Here is a 16,247-nt window from a genome sequence, read left to right as displayed (position 1 = left end):
CCTTCTGTCTCCCTGCATTGGTTCCCATTCCCCTGCCATATTATTTAACTCCTCCCCAACAGCACTAGCAAACACTCCCCCTAAGACATTGGTTCCGGTCCTGCCCTGGTGCAGACCGTCCGGTTTTCTGGTCCCACCTCCCCCAGCACCGGTTCCAATGCCCCGGGAATTTGAATCCCTCCCTGCTACACCACTGCTCAAGCCACGTATTCATCTGCGCTATCCTGCAATTCCTACTCTGACCAGCACGTGGCACTGGTAGCAATCCCGAGATTACTACTTTTGAGGTCCTATTTTTTAATTTAGTTCCTAGCTCCTTAAATTCGTCTCGTAGGACTTCATCCTTTTTTTTAAAAAAAAACCTATATCGTTGATACCAATGTGCACCACGACAACTGGCTGTTCACCCTCCCTTTTCAGAATGTCCTGCACCCGCTCCGAGACATCCTTGACCCTTGCACCAGGGAGACAACATACCATCCTGGAGTCTCGGTTGCGGCCGCAGGAACACCTATCTATTCCCCTTACAATTGAATCACCTATCACTATTGCTCTCTCACTCTTTTTCCTGCCCTCCTGTGCAACAGAGCCAGCCACAGTGCCATGAACTTAGCTGCTGCTGCCTTCCCCTGATGAGTCATCCCCCTCAACAGTACTCAAAATGGTGTATCTGTTTTGCAGGGGGATGACCGCAGGGGACCCCTGCACTGCTCTTCCTGCTGGTCTTCCATTCCCTAGCTGGCTGTGGACTCTTCACCTGCGGTAAGACCAACTCGCTACACGTGCTACTCACGTCATTCTCAGCATCGTGGATGCTCCAGAGTGAATCCACCCTCAGCTCCAATTCTGCAACGCGGTCCGTCAGGAGCTGGAGGCGGATACACTTCCCGCACACATAGTCCTCAGGGACACCAGAAGTGTCCCTGGGTTCCCACATGGTACAGGAGGAGCATATCACGTGACCGTGCTCTCCTGCCATGACTTAACCCTTAGATACACTTAATTTGGTGACAACAATGTCAACAGGTTACTTACTGATATAAAAAATATAAAGAAAAGCTACTCACCAATCGCCAGCCAATCACTAACCCCTTTTGGCTGTGACGTCACCTTTTGATTTCTTTCTACTTCTGGAGCTGCACAAGCTGGCCTCTCCACGCACCACGCTGGCCTCTTGTAGGCCTCCCGACTCTCGCCGACTGCTGCCTCTCCACGCACCACGCTGGTCTCTTGTAGGCCTCCTGACTCTCGCCGACTGCTGCCTCTCCACGCACCACGCTGGCCTCTTGTTGGCCTCCCAACTCTCCCCAGCTGCCGTGGTGGGATTTGAACTCATGTCTCCAGATCATTCATCCAAGCCTCTGGATTATTAGTCCCTTAACATAACCACTCTGCTACTGTACCTGCATTTATATAGCGCCTTTCACGACCATCGGACGTCCCAAAGCACTTTGCAGCCAATGACGTACTTATTGAAGTATAGTCACCATTGTAATGTAAACAATGCTGTAGCAATTTTGTGCACAGCAAGGTGATAATGTCCAGATAATCTGTTTTAGTGATGTTGATTGAGAAATAAATGTTGGGTAAGACACCAGGGATAATTCCCTTGCCCTTTTTCAAAATAGTGCCATAGGATCATTTACGTCCACCTGAGAGCTGATGGGGCCTCAGTTTAACACCTCATCTGAAAGACAGCACCCCAGTGCTGCATTGGAGTGTCAGACTAGATTTTTGCACTCAAGTCTCTGGAGTGGGACTCGAACCCACAACCTTCTGACTCAAAGGCAAGGGTGCTCCCAACTAAGCCACTGCTGACATAACAACAGCTGTTATGGTGAAGCAATCAATCTTGCCTGCATGACTCAATGTTATGCCAAAGGCACATTTTCAAGTCACTGGAAGCATGTCAGGAATTCCTCCTCTCGTTCAGTGTTGGCCTTGACTCAGGAGTCGCACTCTCACCTCAGTCAGTAGGCACCACTCGAGAGACTGGAGCATATAATCTAGGCACACATTTCAGAGCAGTATTGAGGGAGTGCTGTACTGTCGTGGCAATTCCATTTTTTGGATGAGAAGATAAGTCAAAGTCCCATCTGCCTGCTCAGGTAAATGATCTCATTGCACTATTTGAAGAGATGGGAACTTCTTATGTACTGGTCAATTTTTATTCCTCAACCAACATCATTAAAATAGATTCTTTGGTCATTTATCCAGTGCCACGTGCTAATCAGAGTAGAGGGAGCAGGATAGTTAGAATAAATACGTGGCTTGAGCAGTGGTGCAAGAGGGAGAGATTCAAATTCCTGGGACATTGGAACCAGTTCTGGGGGAAGTGGGACCTGTACAAAAGGGACGGTCTGCACTTGGGCAGGACTGGAACTGATGTCATGGGGGTAACATTTGCTAATGCAGTTCAGGAGTGCTTAAACTAATATGGCAGGGGGATGGGAACCTATGCAGCGAGACAGGGCGAAGTAATATGGAGTCAGAAACAGATGGTAGAAAGGTAAAAAGCAATAGTGGAAGGCCGAATAAACAAAGGCAAGAAACAAAAAGGACCACACTACATCATAATTCTAAAAGGACAAAGGGTGTTAAAAAAAACAAGCCTGAAGGCTGTGTGTCTTAATGCAAGGAGTATCCGTAATAAGGTGGATGAATTAACTGTGCAAATAGATGTTAACAGATATGATGTGATTGGGATTACAGAGACGTGGCTCCAGGATGATCAGGGCTGGGAACTCAACATCCAATGGTATTCAACATTCAGGAAGGATAGAATAAAAGGAAAAGGAGGTGGGGTAGCATTGCTGGTTAAAGAGGAGATTAATGCAATAGTTAGGGAGGACATTAGCTTGGATGATGTGGAATCTATATGGGTAGAGCTGCAGGACACCAAAGGGCAAAAAACGTTACTGGGAGTTGTGTACAGATCTCCAAACAGTAGTAGTGATGTTGGGGAGGGCATCAAACAGGAAATTAGGGATGCATGCAATAAAGGTGCAGCAGTTATCATGGGTAACTTTAATATGCATATAGATTGGGCTAATCAAACTTGAAGCAATACGGTTGAGGAGGATTTCCTGGAGTGCATAAGGGATGGTTTTCTAGACCAATATGTCGAGGAGCCAACTAGGGGAGAGGCTATCTTAGACTGGGTGTTGTGTAATGAGAGAGGATTAATTAGCAATCTCGTTGTGCGAGGCCCCTTGGGGAAGTGACCATAATATGGTGGAATTCTACATTAGGATGGAGAATGAAACAGTTAATTCAGAGACCATGGTCCAGAACTTAAAGAAGGGTAACTTTGAAGGTATGAGGCGTGAATTGGCTAGGATAGATTGGCGAATGATACTTAAGGGGTTGACAGTGGATGGGCAATGGCAGACATTTAGAGACCGCATGGATGAACTACAACAACTGTACATCCCTGTCTGGTGTAAAAAATAAAAAAGGGAAGGTGGCTCAACCGTGGCTATCGAGGGAAATCAGGGGTAGTATTAAAGCCAAGGAAGTGGCATACAAATTGGCCAGAAATAGCAGCAAACCCAGGGACTGGGAGAAATTTAGAACTCAGCAGAGGAGGACAAAGAGTTTGATTAGGACAGGACAAATAGAGTAGGAGAGGAAGCTTACAGGGAACATTAAGACGGACTGCAAAAGCTTCTATAGATATGTAAAGAGAAAAAGGTTAGTAAAGACAAATGTAGGTCCCCTGCAGTCAGAATCAGGGGAAGTCATAATGGGGAACAAAGAAATGGCAGACCAATTGAACAAGTACTTTGGTTCGGTATTCACTAAAGAGGACACAAACAACCTTCCGGATATAAAAGGGGTCAGAGGGTCTAGTAAGAAGGAGGAACTGAGGGAAATCCTTATTAGTCGGGAAATTGTGTTGGGGAAATTGATGGGATTGAAGGCTGATAAAACCCCAGGGCCTGATGGACTGCATCCCAAAGTACTTAAGGAGGTGGCCTTGGAAATAGCAGATGCATTGACAGTCATTTTCCAACATTCCACAGACTCTGGATCAGTTCCTATGGAGTGGAGGGTAGCCAATGTAACCCCACTTTTTAAAAAAGGAGGGAGAGAAAAAACAGGGAATTATAGACCTGTCAGCCTGACATCGGTAGTGGGTAAAATGATGGAATTAATGATTAAGGATGTCATAGCAGCGCATTTGGAAAGAGGTGACATGATAGGTCCAAGTCAGCATGGATTTGTGAAAGGGAAATCATGCTGGACAAATCTTCTGGAATTTTTTGAGGATGTTTCCAGTAGAGTGGGACAAGGGAGAACCAGTTGATGCGGTGTATTTGGACTTTCAGAAGGCTTTCGACAAGGTCCCACACAAGAGATTAATGTGCAAAGTTAAAGCACATGGGATTGGAGGTAGTGTGCTGATGTGGATTGAGAACTGGTTGGCAGACAGGAAGCAAAGAGTAGGAGTAAATGGGTACTTTTCAGAATGGCAGGCAGTGACTAGTGGGGCACCGCAAGGTTCTGTGCTGGGGCCCCAGCTGTTTACATTATACATTAATGATTTAGACGAGGGAATTAAATGTAGTATCTCCAAATTTGCGGATGACACTAAGTTGGGTGGCAGTGTGAGCTGCAAGGAGGATGCTATGAGGCTGCAGAGTGACTTGGATAGGTTAGATGAGTGGGCAAATGCATGGCAGATGAAGTATAATGTGGATAAATATGAGGTTATCCACTTTGGTGGTAAAAACAGAGACAAGACTATTATCTGAATGGTGACAGATTAGGAAAAGGGGAGGTGCAACGAGACCTGAGTATCATGATACATCAGTCATTGAAGGTTGGCATGCAGGTACAGCAGGCGGTTAAGAAAGCAAATGGCATGTTGGCCTTCATAGCGAGGGGATTTGAGTACAGGGGCAGGGAGGTGTTACTACAGTTGTACAGGGCCTTGGTGAGGCCACACCTGGAGTATTGTGTACAGTTTTGGTCTCCTAACTTGAGGAAGGACAATTCTTGCGATTGAGGGAGTGCAGCGAAGGTTCACCAGACTGATTCCCGGGATGGCGGGACTGACATATCAAGAAAGACTGGATCAACTGGGCTTGTATTCACCGGTGTTAAGAATGAGGGGATCTCAGAAACGTTTAAAATTCTGACGGGTTTAGACAGGTTAGATGCAGGAAGAATGTTCCCAATGTTGGGGAAGTCCAGAACCAGGGGTCACATTCTAAGGATAAGGGGTAAGCCATTTAGGACCGAGATGAGGAGAAACTTCTTCGCCCAGAGAGTGGTGAACCTGTAGAATTCTCTACCACAGAAAGTTGTTGAGGCCAATTCACTAAATATATTCAAAAAGGAGTTAGATGTAGTCCTTACTACTAGGGGGATCAAGGGGTATGGCGAGAAAGCAGGAATGGGGTACTGAAGTTGCATGTTCAGCCATGAACTCATTGAATGGCGATGCAGGCTCGAAGGGCCGAATGGCCTACTCCTGCACCTATTTTCTATGTTTCTATCTCATTGCTATTTGTGGGACCTGGCTGTTGCATTTGGCTACATAATCGCGACTCTGCTTGAAAAGTATTTCATTGGCTGTGAAGTGATTTGGGATGTCCTGAGGATCGAAGGTGCTATATAAATACAAGTTTATTCTTTTCCTTCAAAGTCTCCAACCTTCCCTTTCTACTTCTTGCCACACACCAAGTCTCTGCCTTGAATTAATGCCAATGCACTGTCTTTCTTAGAAATCAAATTAATGTGAAAAGAATATCTCACACTCCCTAGTACAAGCATTAAATAATGAATCAACTTTCTAAATCTCCCACAATCAAATCCAAAGGCAGCCTTTATTACACTTTTACCTAGTAGTACATAGACTCCAGTCTTGCAAAGCATAATGGCATTTGTTACAAATGGATGATGCCAACAGTTCAATTCAGGTAAGGTTGGCATTTGGACTCATTTAAAAACTTGTCATGACGTTAAAGTAATCACATTCAGCCGGTCTAATCCACTTAATTTATAACATAGCTGAACAAGCTGAGTCCAGCTTAACTTTGTTGGTAAACCGACATAATAGCACACATTCCAAAGGATGAGTATGTTTTAATATAAATTGATACATTTCCTATTTTCTCCAAGTGTATTTAGAGGAATTAATTGTTCTAGTACGACCTAACTCAAAGCCACAAGACGACGATGGCTTAATAAGCGACAGACACAAGTGAACCTCTTCGATTACTGCTAAGGTCTGACAGCAGGTGACTGAGAACCTGCACTTGCACATAATCAGCCAGTATACATTGTAAAAGGACAAACTTGACAAAAGTAGCAGCACTGTTGCACTACGTGAATCAAATGTGAAAACTGGCATATTGTCATCGAATATTTACAACTTTACACCAGTCGTTAAGGTATACTGCTCATTTAAAGTAAAGAGGTATTACCGCAGAACCACTTCCAGTAAAGTTTTCGATCTGTAGAAGACAGGAAGTACTACTAACCATATATCTACGTTCGTGATGTCAAACCATTCTTGAATTGAAGGCCATATTTGGACATTTTAAACACCTTCAAAGGTTGCACGCTTACTGGACATTTTTGCCAGAAAATGATGCATTTACTCTTGCACCTGCTGAGTTAGCTGACCTCAACTGTGCAGCACTAGTGGGCACTCAGCACCCAGGGTTCCTCAAAACAGGTCAACCAAAATACTTTAAAAAGTAGAGCACAAAGATAATATTTGACTTTAAATGAAAGTCACTGCAGAATCAACAAGCTGAAGTTTATTCCAAATCATTATTTCGCAAGATCTCAAAACTGTGGAATTCCTAACCTCAGTCTTTCTTACCTACTATAAACTATTGGCTTTGAAAATCTAAGTTTACTATTGCCTAATCATTACTACTTGGATTAATTTCTTTGCCTCACCTACTCTTTTCAATCTTGGTGCTGTAATACACTATGAGCCATAGTACCACCTCATTTCCTAATAAAATTGTGCCACAAGTCATACATTTTCAGTAAATAAAGCATAGAGAGAATAGTGTTTTTCTGATACTCAAACATTGCCCAACCCTAGTTACACTGGCCCCAAGTTTCCACATGATTTGCTCCTGATTTTTTTTTTTTTTTAGGAGCAACTGGTGTAGAACGGAGTATCTTAGAAATCGGAATTCTCCACATTTAGTTTTCTCCAGTTCTAGTCAGTTAGAACAGTTTCACTTTGGAACAGAATTTTTTTTTCCAAAAGGGGGCATGTCCGGCCACTTACGCCTGATTTCAAAGTTTCGTGAGTGAAAACTTACTCCAAACTAACTTAGAATGGAGTAAGTGAAGATTTTTGTACGCTCGAAAAAACCTTGTCTACACTTTAGAAAACCAGGCGTAGATTCCAAATTAGGCGTAGGGAACGAGGTGGGGGGGGGGGAGGGGGATGGAAGGGAAGTCATTAAATTCTACAATCAATCCTTAGTTATACTTATACAAATATTATACAAATAAATCCAACCTGAATAAAAATTTATAAGCAAAGAAAGGATTAAATAAACCATCTTCCTACCTGTGTGAAAGTGCTTCAGGCAGGCCTTTCATGTTGGAGACAGGCAGCGGTGTGGCGTCGGTGTCTCGACGGCAGCGGCAGCAAGCTTCGAGCTGAGCTGCAGTGCTTGAGGCAGGCCTTCATTCTTTTCGTGGCTGGCCGCGAAGAAGCAGCATCAGACGGACCGGAGGCCATACGGCCATGAGATATCAGCGGCGTCAGTGGCTGGCCGGCAGCCAAAGGATCAGCAGCAGCCTTCGAGCTGTGAGGGGGACTGAGGCCATTTGGACAGGGAGAGGCAGCCACATTGACAGTTTTATATTTAAATTTGCAGAATGGGTGCTGCATTGTCAACACAACGTATTATGCAATGGTTTGTCATCAATTCACTGCATAGGAGAGAATTGATTCGAGCTCACCGCACCAGCAACGTCGTAGCCCGTAGGTTGATGGGCAGGAGACCTTACCCACGTCGACAATATCGAACCAGGCGCTCGTACCTGGAAATGAGCGAGGCTGATTGTGTGAAAAGGCTGCATTTTCAGAGAGAAGTTGTCACTGAGATCTGTGATATGGTGAGAGCAGATTTGCAGCCCAGAAGCAGAAGGACAACTGTCTTGTCTGTTGAAGTGAAGGTAACAGCTGCACTTTCTTTCTATGCCTCGGGATCGTTTCAGGCTACAACTGGAGATGTGTGTGCCATCTCTCAACGTGCAATACATGCCTGCGTTTACCAGGTCACGGCTGCACTTTATGCGTGAAGGAATGTCTTCATCAATTTCCCAATGACTGCACAAGCGATCCATGAGAGGGCTGTGGGCTTCTTCAGGATTGCTGGCTTCCCAAAGGTACAGGGCTGCATTGATTGTACCCACATAGCCTTACGAGCACCCGTGGAGGAATCTGAGCAGTACCGAAATAGGAAAGGTTTCCACTCTATCAATGTGCAGCTCGTGTGTGACGACAAGCAGCGCATCACGTCAGTTGATGTGAGATACCCTGGTAGCACCCACGATGCGTTCATCCTACGCGACAGCGTTCTATCTGACATGTTTGAGCAGCAGCCAGAAGGGCAGAGCTGGCTACTGGGAGACAAAGGGTACGGCCTGACCACCTGGCTCATGACGCCCATACACGTGACACGGACGGAAGCTGACCGTCAATACAACATGGCGCACATTGCGACGCGCAGCATCACTGAGAGGACCATTGGCATATTGAAACAGCGATTCCGATGCCTGGACCATTCCGGAGGACAGTTGCAATACTCTCCTCAGATGGTCGGTCACTTCACTGTTGTGTGCTGCATGCTTTATAACTTAGCCATCATGAGGCAGCAGGAGCTGGTAGTGGAACCCGAAGACCGACGTGAGGGTCCAGTGCATGATGATAGTATTACGGAAGACCAGGATGTGGATGATAACGACAATCAGGAAAGCATGCAAGCGCCTGATGCCGGAGCACGAGGTCGGAGGAGGGCCGTCCATCGTGCCCCTTTAACGATTGCTCGAGACTTGCGCCAGCAGCTCATCCGTGAACGCTTCAACTACTGATGCCGGAGGGCTCTGCGACCACTTTTGCATATGGACATGTTTATTCTTTGCAGTTGTTCCTACGTTGTGTTGTGTTAATGGAACATGAAACAGTTTTAATGAAAAAATATTTTATTGAAAAGTTAACATCACTCTAATAAAATATTTGTTGTATCAAACTATACTTTTTAATATGACTCTTGAAGATCACTTAAAAACTAAGATCACTCATAAACTTGTAAAGTTACAAAAGTTACAAAACACTTTCTATGTGAAAAATTTTACACTCTAAGATCACTTACACTTCAAGATCACTTTTTAGATGCAAAATTAAATAATTTACAGAATGTGAGAGCATTTACACTAGAAGATCACTTGCAAACCCTGAGATCCCTTATATGTTGTAAAGTTACAAAACTTACAAAACAATTTCAATTTGAAAAACGCTACTACAGCTACATCAAGAACAAGAACAAAAACAGCAAAGAAAGGCTGCAACCATGTCTCATCCATATCTCAGTGAATGTTCACTTCCTCATGGGGGTGTCATTTGATTGGCTGGGCTGTGTGCCCTTATTGCAGCAGCTACCTCAACCAGGCCCTCCCTGATGGCCTGTGCCAACACTTGCATGTCCTCCCTGATGGCCTGTGCCATAATTTGCATGCCCTCCCTGACGGCCTGTGCCGTCGACTGCACTCCCTCGGACATTCCCTCCCTAAGCTCCCGTGTCATTACTGCTATTTTTCCCGTCAGGACCGTCAACTCTTCACCGACTGCATTGACGCCACCGATGAGTGATCGGGTAAGCTCATTGGTCTCCATACCCAATGCCACAACCTGAGCCGCATCTGTTGCATGCTGCATCTAAGGAGAGCGTGTCTCCAATCTCCTTCTCCTCTGCCTGGGTCTGCCTTGTGGCACCACTACACTGGGAGGCGCGGGCACGAACGGTGGGATGCTCGGTGTTGCAAGCGGCACCACTACACAGGGAGGCGCAGGCTGGGACTGTGGGACGCTCTGTGTTGCAGACGGCTGAACTGGAGGGAGAGGCTCGGGCTGGAATGGTGGGATGCTCGGTGTTGCAGACGGCATAACTAGGGGGAGAGGCTCGGGTTGGAACGGTAGGACGCTCGGTGTTCCAGACGACAGCACTCGAGTGCGAGCCGTGGGCTGGGATGTTGGACGAATGGGTGTAAATTGCTCCATGATATCAGCAGCAACACTGGGACCCGAAGCGTCGGAATCAAAACCATAGTAGGTGGAACCAGAACCTATGCGAGGGGAAGGCGCAGGCTGGGACGGTAGTGCACTGACTGTAGAATGCTGCATTATACCAGCAGCACCACTGGGACCCGCAACATTGGAAGCGAAACCATGGAAGGTGGAATCAAGACCTATGCTAGGGGTTGTAACTCTGATGCCCCTTGATGGGGGCTCAAACATTAAATTGGAAGCTCTCCCCTGCAGACATTTCAGTCATCGCTGCCATCATCCAGTCTGGATCGTCCGCAGCTGGTTGTACTGGTTCTTGTTCTGTACTCTCAGGATTCTCAGGGTTGGCAGCAGCAGCATCATCATCGTCATCATCATCATCATCATGTTCTGCAAAATACATCAGAACAGTCAAATGCTTAACAGCAAGGGAGGGGGCCGGGTGGGTGGCATGAGTACTCTCACACATAGCAGGCCAGGCAGCAGGTTGATTTAAAGGGCCATGATGCATTTTCAGGACTTACCCTCTTCCTCGCGTGCGGGCCCAGCTTGTGCTGTACCGATTGCTTTTCTCCATGTACGACTCATCATAGCAGCTACCTTTGTTCCAAGGGTGTCAGTGGATGCAGATTGGGCATGCCTCCTCCTGTCCGAGTTGCCTCCCTTTTGTTGTGGGCCAATTTCTTCTGCAAAGAGTCAAATATAACTTTTTACAGAGTGTGTCAGTCTGCAAGGTGGGACATACAGATAGCCAGATTACAATTACGATTAAATTAAAAATGGGAAATATTACTTACACGAACTACTTGACCAAGGTCGTGCCATTTCTTTTTACACTGACTTCCAGATCTCATCGTATGCACCACTGCGCAGTAATCTTCTGCAACTTGGTTCCAGCGTTTCTTCATTTCTTTTGGTGGCACTTTTATGCGACCTCTGTTGCTGGTATCTAGCTCCTGCCATCTCTGCTCAATTACGTTGACTAATATCTCCACTTCCTCATGCAAGAAATTCTTTGTTCTTGGTGGACGTTGATCCATTGCAAAGTTGAATTGGCACTCTTATTTCTCCAAACATAGTCCTTAATTTGCATACACCAATGCAGCACCGGTTCTGCAAGTTTAGCAGTGAAAAGCTGAACTCACTGATTTCAGCAGGTGATTTATTCAGCAGTGCTGCTAAAAGCACTCCCTCACACACAGAAATATTTAAAAAAATTAAATTACAAGCCTTTGCAGGGTTCCAAGAAACAAATCTTCACTTTTTCTGCAGTATTTTAAAAAATGGCCGAGTGCCAATGTTTGTGTGAGACTGCGCGTGCGCGAACGCTTCAACACGCACGCGCAGGGTTGCCGGCACCACGAAGGCTAATTTAAATTGTACCCGCCCCCTGCTACTTAGAAAATCGGCGCGAGTGTTAGGCTCCGCCCCCTGCTGCAAAGAGCGCGCCCGCGCCAAGCAGACATCGAGCTCCTAATATCGGACTTTTTTTTAGGCGCAGTTTTCGGCACGAAAAACAGGCGCCCAGCTCGGAGGTGCGCCGTTTTCGCCGCAGGACGAAACTTGGGGCCATAGAGGGCATTGAGACTGAACCACGTAGCTAGTTTTTTTTTATTAATACAGTAATCCAGCAGCTTTCATGATCATTCTGGTACTAGCCCATAAATTACCAGATTCTGAATTTGCTTTCACAAATTGCTATGATGGGATTTGAATGGATTACCTTTGTCCAGTACCATTACCCCTAATATGTTCATCTATCTGCATTCGCACTGAATATGTATTTGAACCCCAAATCTCTGTTCAACAGTGTCTTCCCAATAAATGTATGCTCCCATTCCTTATTTTCTCTCCCAGGGTGTATACATCATTATCCCCATGAAATTGCATCTACCACCCGTCCAACTATTCCATTAACCTGCCTGTGTGTTCCTGATCACTGTTTGACACATGTGTTCCCCCTACACAAGTCCAAATAATCTACAAAGAATAAAAGGTGACCCAGCACTAATCCCCAAGGTTAACCACTTGTAACCCTTTTCCAATCTGAGCAACACCAATTTATCCCAACTTTCTCCCCCAAGAAGCTGTTGAGGCTAGGTCAATTGAAAATTTCGAATGAGATTTATAGATTTTTGTTAGGTATGGGTATTAAAGATTATGGAAGCAAGGTGGGTAGATGGAACAGAGATACAGATCAGCCATGATCTAACTGAATGGCAGAACAAGCTCGTGGAGCTGAATGGTCTGCTGCTATGTTCCCAAGTTTCCTGCTTAACCAACTTTCTATCCCAGCTACTACATTTCCTCTACAGGGAGCAGCGCGTGCTGCTGCAGGAGGGCAACGGCTGCAAAGCCAGGTCGCTGATTGCAGTATGGGCAGGCACAGCAGGAAGGGCGAAGGAGCGACAAGAGTTTGTAGAGGGAAGTGACCGGGGCCCAGGAGAGGTGAGAGTTTGGGGCTCAGGAGAGGCGAGAGTTTGGGGCTCAGGAGAGGCGGGGACCCAGGGGCAGCACGGGACAGCCCACACTGCAATGTATGCGCGCACTCGGTCCGTGCAGCAGAGCAGATCTCCAGGCGTCTTGGGTAATCCTTGCCACTGGACCAAGACCTAGCTCTGTCAAGCCCGTGTGGTGGCTGGTGTGCAACGGTCACCACGCATTAAAAAAAATCTACGCACAGGCATCTTCCACCCTTCAAGATGTAGTTCGGGACCTGGAATATTAGTTCGAGATCTGGAACATTGGAACACCTGTGAACTCATCCCTTTTTGGTGTGGAAGCAAGTCATCCTCGCTTCGAGGAACTGCCTATGATGATGATGATGATGATGATGAACCATATACCTGAACTTTTCTAAAAAGACATCAAATGCCTTGTAAAAATCCATATATACTACTGCACTCTCTTAATCTGTACAATCAGGCATTTTTGGAAAAGAATTTATAACATTTTCAAATACAGCTTGCCTTTAACAAATCTGCACTGGCTATCATTGATTAAATTGTGAATTTTTAACAGGTTACCAATTTTATCTCATATAAGAGCTTACCCACAAACTGACTTAAATGGCCTTCTCGTCCTTCTTGAACAAGGGTGTTACATTGGCAACTCTACAGTCCCATGGGGCAATTCGAACAGAATAGGGTTCCTGCCATGGTCACTTCAAACTCTCATTATTTCTCTAATAATTTTAACACTAAACTTCAGTACAAATAATGATTGAGTTGGAAACTTGTAGACAGCAATTTTCTCTCAACAATTACTATGTTGTGTAGCATAATTAAAGACTATAGAGGGAATGGGTTTATGATACCGTCTATGTCTAGTTCGAGCGGGCAGGGAAGTGGAGTTGAGGCCATGATCTAATTGAATGGTGGAGCAGGCTCGAGGGACCAAATGGCCCACTCCTGCTCCTATTTCTTATGTTATGTTCCATAACTTGGTCTTGCGAGTGCACTCCTATCATTGACTTATCTAAGAAATTATTTACTGCAATATGTTCAGTTTTCAGTGATATATGAATCCTAATTTAATACAAGAATGCCTGTTGCATAAAAAAATATGAATATTGTTAGACCAGGCTAGATAATATAGATCATCTTCAGTCACAATAAGGTATGCTGAGCATTATTCTATGAAATCTAAAATGGCAGAACAGTTCAAAATAGTTAATTATTTCGAGACTAACTGATATCTTGCTCTAAATAAAGCAATTTGACTAATTGTTCCTCCTTTCTGGTCTACCTGGAAATTCTTAATAGCAGTCAGATTTGTTGAAATGAAGTTACTTCAAACAGGCAATACACAGGCCGGGGTGGACATGATGGGCTGTAATGGCCATCTGTGCTGTAAATTTCTATGATTCTATGAATACAGCATTAATTTCTAGTGCATAAGCTTGAGTCAAAAATAACCAGTTATTTTAGGAAAAAAATTATGAAGAAACGCCAGAGAGAGTGGGGTTAATTGCACAACTTACACTCAAATTTGCACTACTTTACATCATTAATGTCTAATTTCTGTTGAGATCCCCATGTCTGTACCTAGTCCAATCTCTACTTTTGCCTCATCTTGATCTCCTCTCCAACTCTGCAGTCATTTTCTTCTCCGTAGCAGTCTGAAGTAAGGTCTAGAGTTCATGAGGTGGGAGTGTGTGGCAAACTCATTGTAGGTATATTGCTTTGCAGTAGTCATGCACACACAAAATCACAAGGAGCCAACCTGCTGGTCAAATAGAAAAAGCACAGAATGTACTCTGCCTCTCTAATAAAACACTACTGTGTAAAAGGAAAATTTCAAACAAACAGTAAAGAGTGGTTTATGTGCAATTTTGCAACTGCTTGGTTTAACTGTAAATCCCTGAATATAGATATTGATTGTTAACATAGAAACATAGACATAGAAACATAGAAAATAGGTGCAGGAGTAGGCCATTCAGCCCTTCGAGCCTGCACCACCATTCAATGAGTTCATGGCTGAACATGCAACTTTAGTACCCCATTCCTGCTTTCTTGCCATACCCCTTGATCCCCCTAGTAGTAAGGACTTCATCTAACTCCTTTTGGAATATATTTAGTGAATTGGCCTCAACAACTTTCTGTGGTAGGGAATTCCACAGGTTCACCACTCTCTGGGTAAAGAAGTTTCTCCTCATCTCGGTCCTAAATGGCTTACCCCTTATCCTTAGACTGTGACCCCTGGTTCTGGACTTCCCCAACATTGGGAGCATTCTTCCTGCATCTAACCTGTCTAAACCCGTTAGAATTTTAAACGTTTCTTTGAGATCCCCTCTCATTCTTCTGAACTCCAGTGAATACAAGCCCAGTTGATCCAGTCTCTCCTCATATGTTTGTTTCAACAGGGACTGTTCATAAATCTAAATGCTCAGTCAAGTCGATATGAAACACGAACACTTACTTACTGAAGGAAATATCTTTAAATGTTAATACTAAGTCATGACTTCTTTCTTTGAAAATAACTATTTGGCCTTGTTTATAAAAGGAAACCTCATCAGCTTGGCTCAGTTGGTAGCACTCTCAACCAAAGCAAAAAGTTATGGGTTCAATTTCTATGTCAGGACTTGAACTTGTCAACCAGGCATTACTGAGGAAGTGCTACATTGTCAGAGATGCAGTCTTTCATGAGACATTAAACCACAGCTCTGTCTGCCCAATCAGGTGGATGCAAAAAATCCCAGGGCAATATTCAAAGTAGTGCAGGGAGCTTCCCTGGTGTCTTGGCTAATATTCCTCTCAACCATCACCACCAAAAATATGTTTGTGGGACATTTTTGTGCACAAATGGGCTACCATGTTTGTATCTAAAATAAGTGTCTACACTTCAAAAGTTAATTCTTTGGAACCTTCCAAGGACATAACAGGCTCCATATAAATGCAAGTTCTTTCTTTCTATCAATATATTATTGCTCCTAATCACAATGTGGCACATTTCATTGAGCTTTTAAAAAAAAGTTAATGTGGAAAATGGACATAAAAATAATAATTGTTCCTGCTTCCAATCTACTACCAGCAGCTAGTTAGAACATAATGCAACACTCAACATCTATTAGCACCATGCAAGAAAAACATGCTTAACCCCACTTAAGTGTGCTAACTCATAACCCATGAACAGCATTGCCTAAAGCCATCAGAATTGACATGCCACAAGAATTTATTGCGCAGCGATGTGTTTTCAAACAACAAATGCAATTTACAAAATATGCTGCTTTACTAATGAAATGTTATATTTCGTGTAGAAATAGAGCAGAAATTATTTGAGCAATCTAAAAAGAGCAGGGGAGTGAGCCGAATTGGAAAGCTCTTTCAAAGAGCCAGCAGACACAATGGGCCGATGGAGTCCTGTGCTGTATGATTCTATCCAAGGCAAGTTAGATGTGAAGGAAGTGAGGGATGTATTGGGTGGGGGTGGGAAATGTAGAAAGCTGTGCATCATTAGTTGGGATTAATAAAAA

At 44.5% G+C, this 16,247-nt stretch overlaps 1 protein-coding gene and 2 long non-coding RNA genes across 3 annotated transcripts in view; all 3 read right to left on the bottom strand.

The window, feature by feature from the left end:
* Nucleotides 1–16,247, bottom strand: part of ube2r2 (ubiquitin-conjugating enzyme E2R 2) — a 185,934-nt gene that overhangs the window by 123,513 nt on the left and 46,174 nt on the right. The gene's annotated exons all lie outside the window — the stretch shown is intronic.
* Nucleotides 1–16,247, bottom strand: part of LOC139239396 (uncharacterized) — a 67,292-nt gene that overhangs the window by 33,767 nt on the left and 17,278 nt on the right. The window contains exon 2 of the long non-coding RNA XR_011588636.1: nt 14,320–14,500. This is a non-coding gene — a long non-coding RNA (uncharacterized lncRNA). The remainder of the gene's footprint in view (nt 1–14,319; nt 14,501–16,247) is intronic.
* Nucleotides 10,470–11,132, bottom strand: LOC139239400 (uncharacterized). Its single transcript, XR_011588637.1, has 3 exons — nt 11,071–11,132; nt 10,798–10,959; nt 10,470–10,663 (listed from the first exon to the last, which is right to left on the bottom strand). It is a non-coding gene; the product is annotated as an uncharacterized lncRNA (long non-coding RNA).

Source organism: Pristiophorus japonicus, chromosome 2 (assembly GCF_044704955.1).
Source record: "Pristiophorus japonicus isolate sPriJap1 chromosome 2, sPriJap1.hap1, whole genome shotgun sequence".
In the NCBI taxonomy this organism is placed as follows: Eukaryota; Metazoa; Chordata; class Chondrichthyes; family Pristiophoridae; genus Pristiophorus; species Pristiophorus japonicus.
Note: the sequence above shows the minus strand (reverse complement) of the source record. Positions and strands in the feature narration are given on the sequence as shown.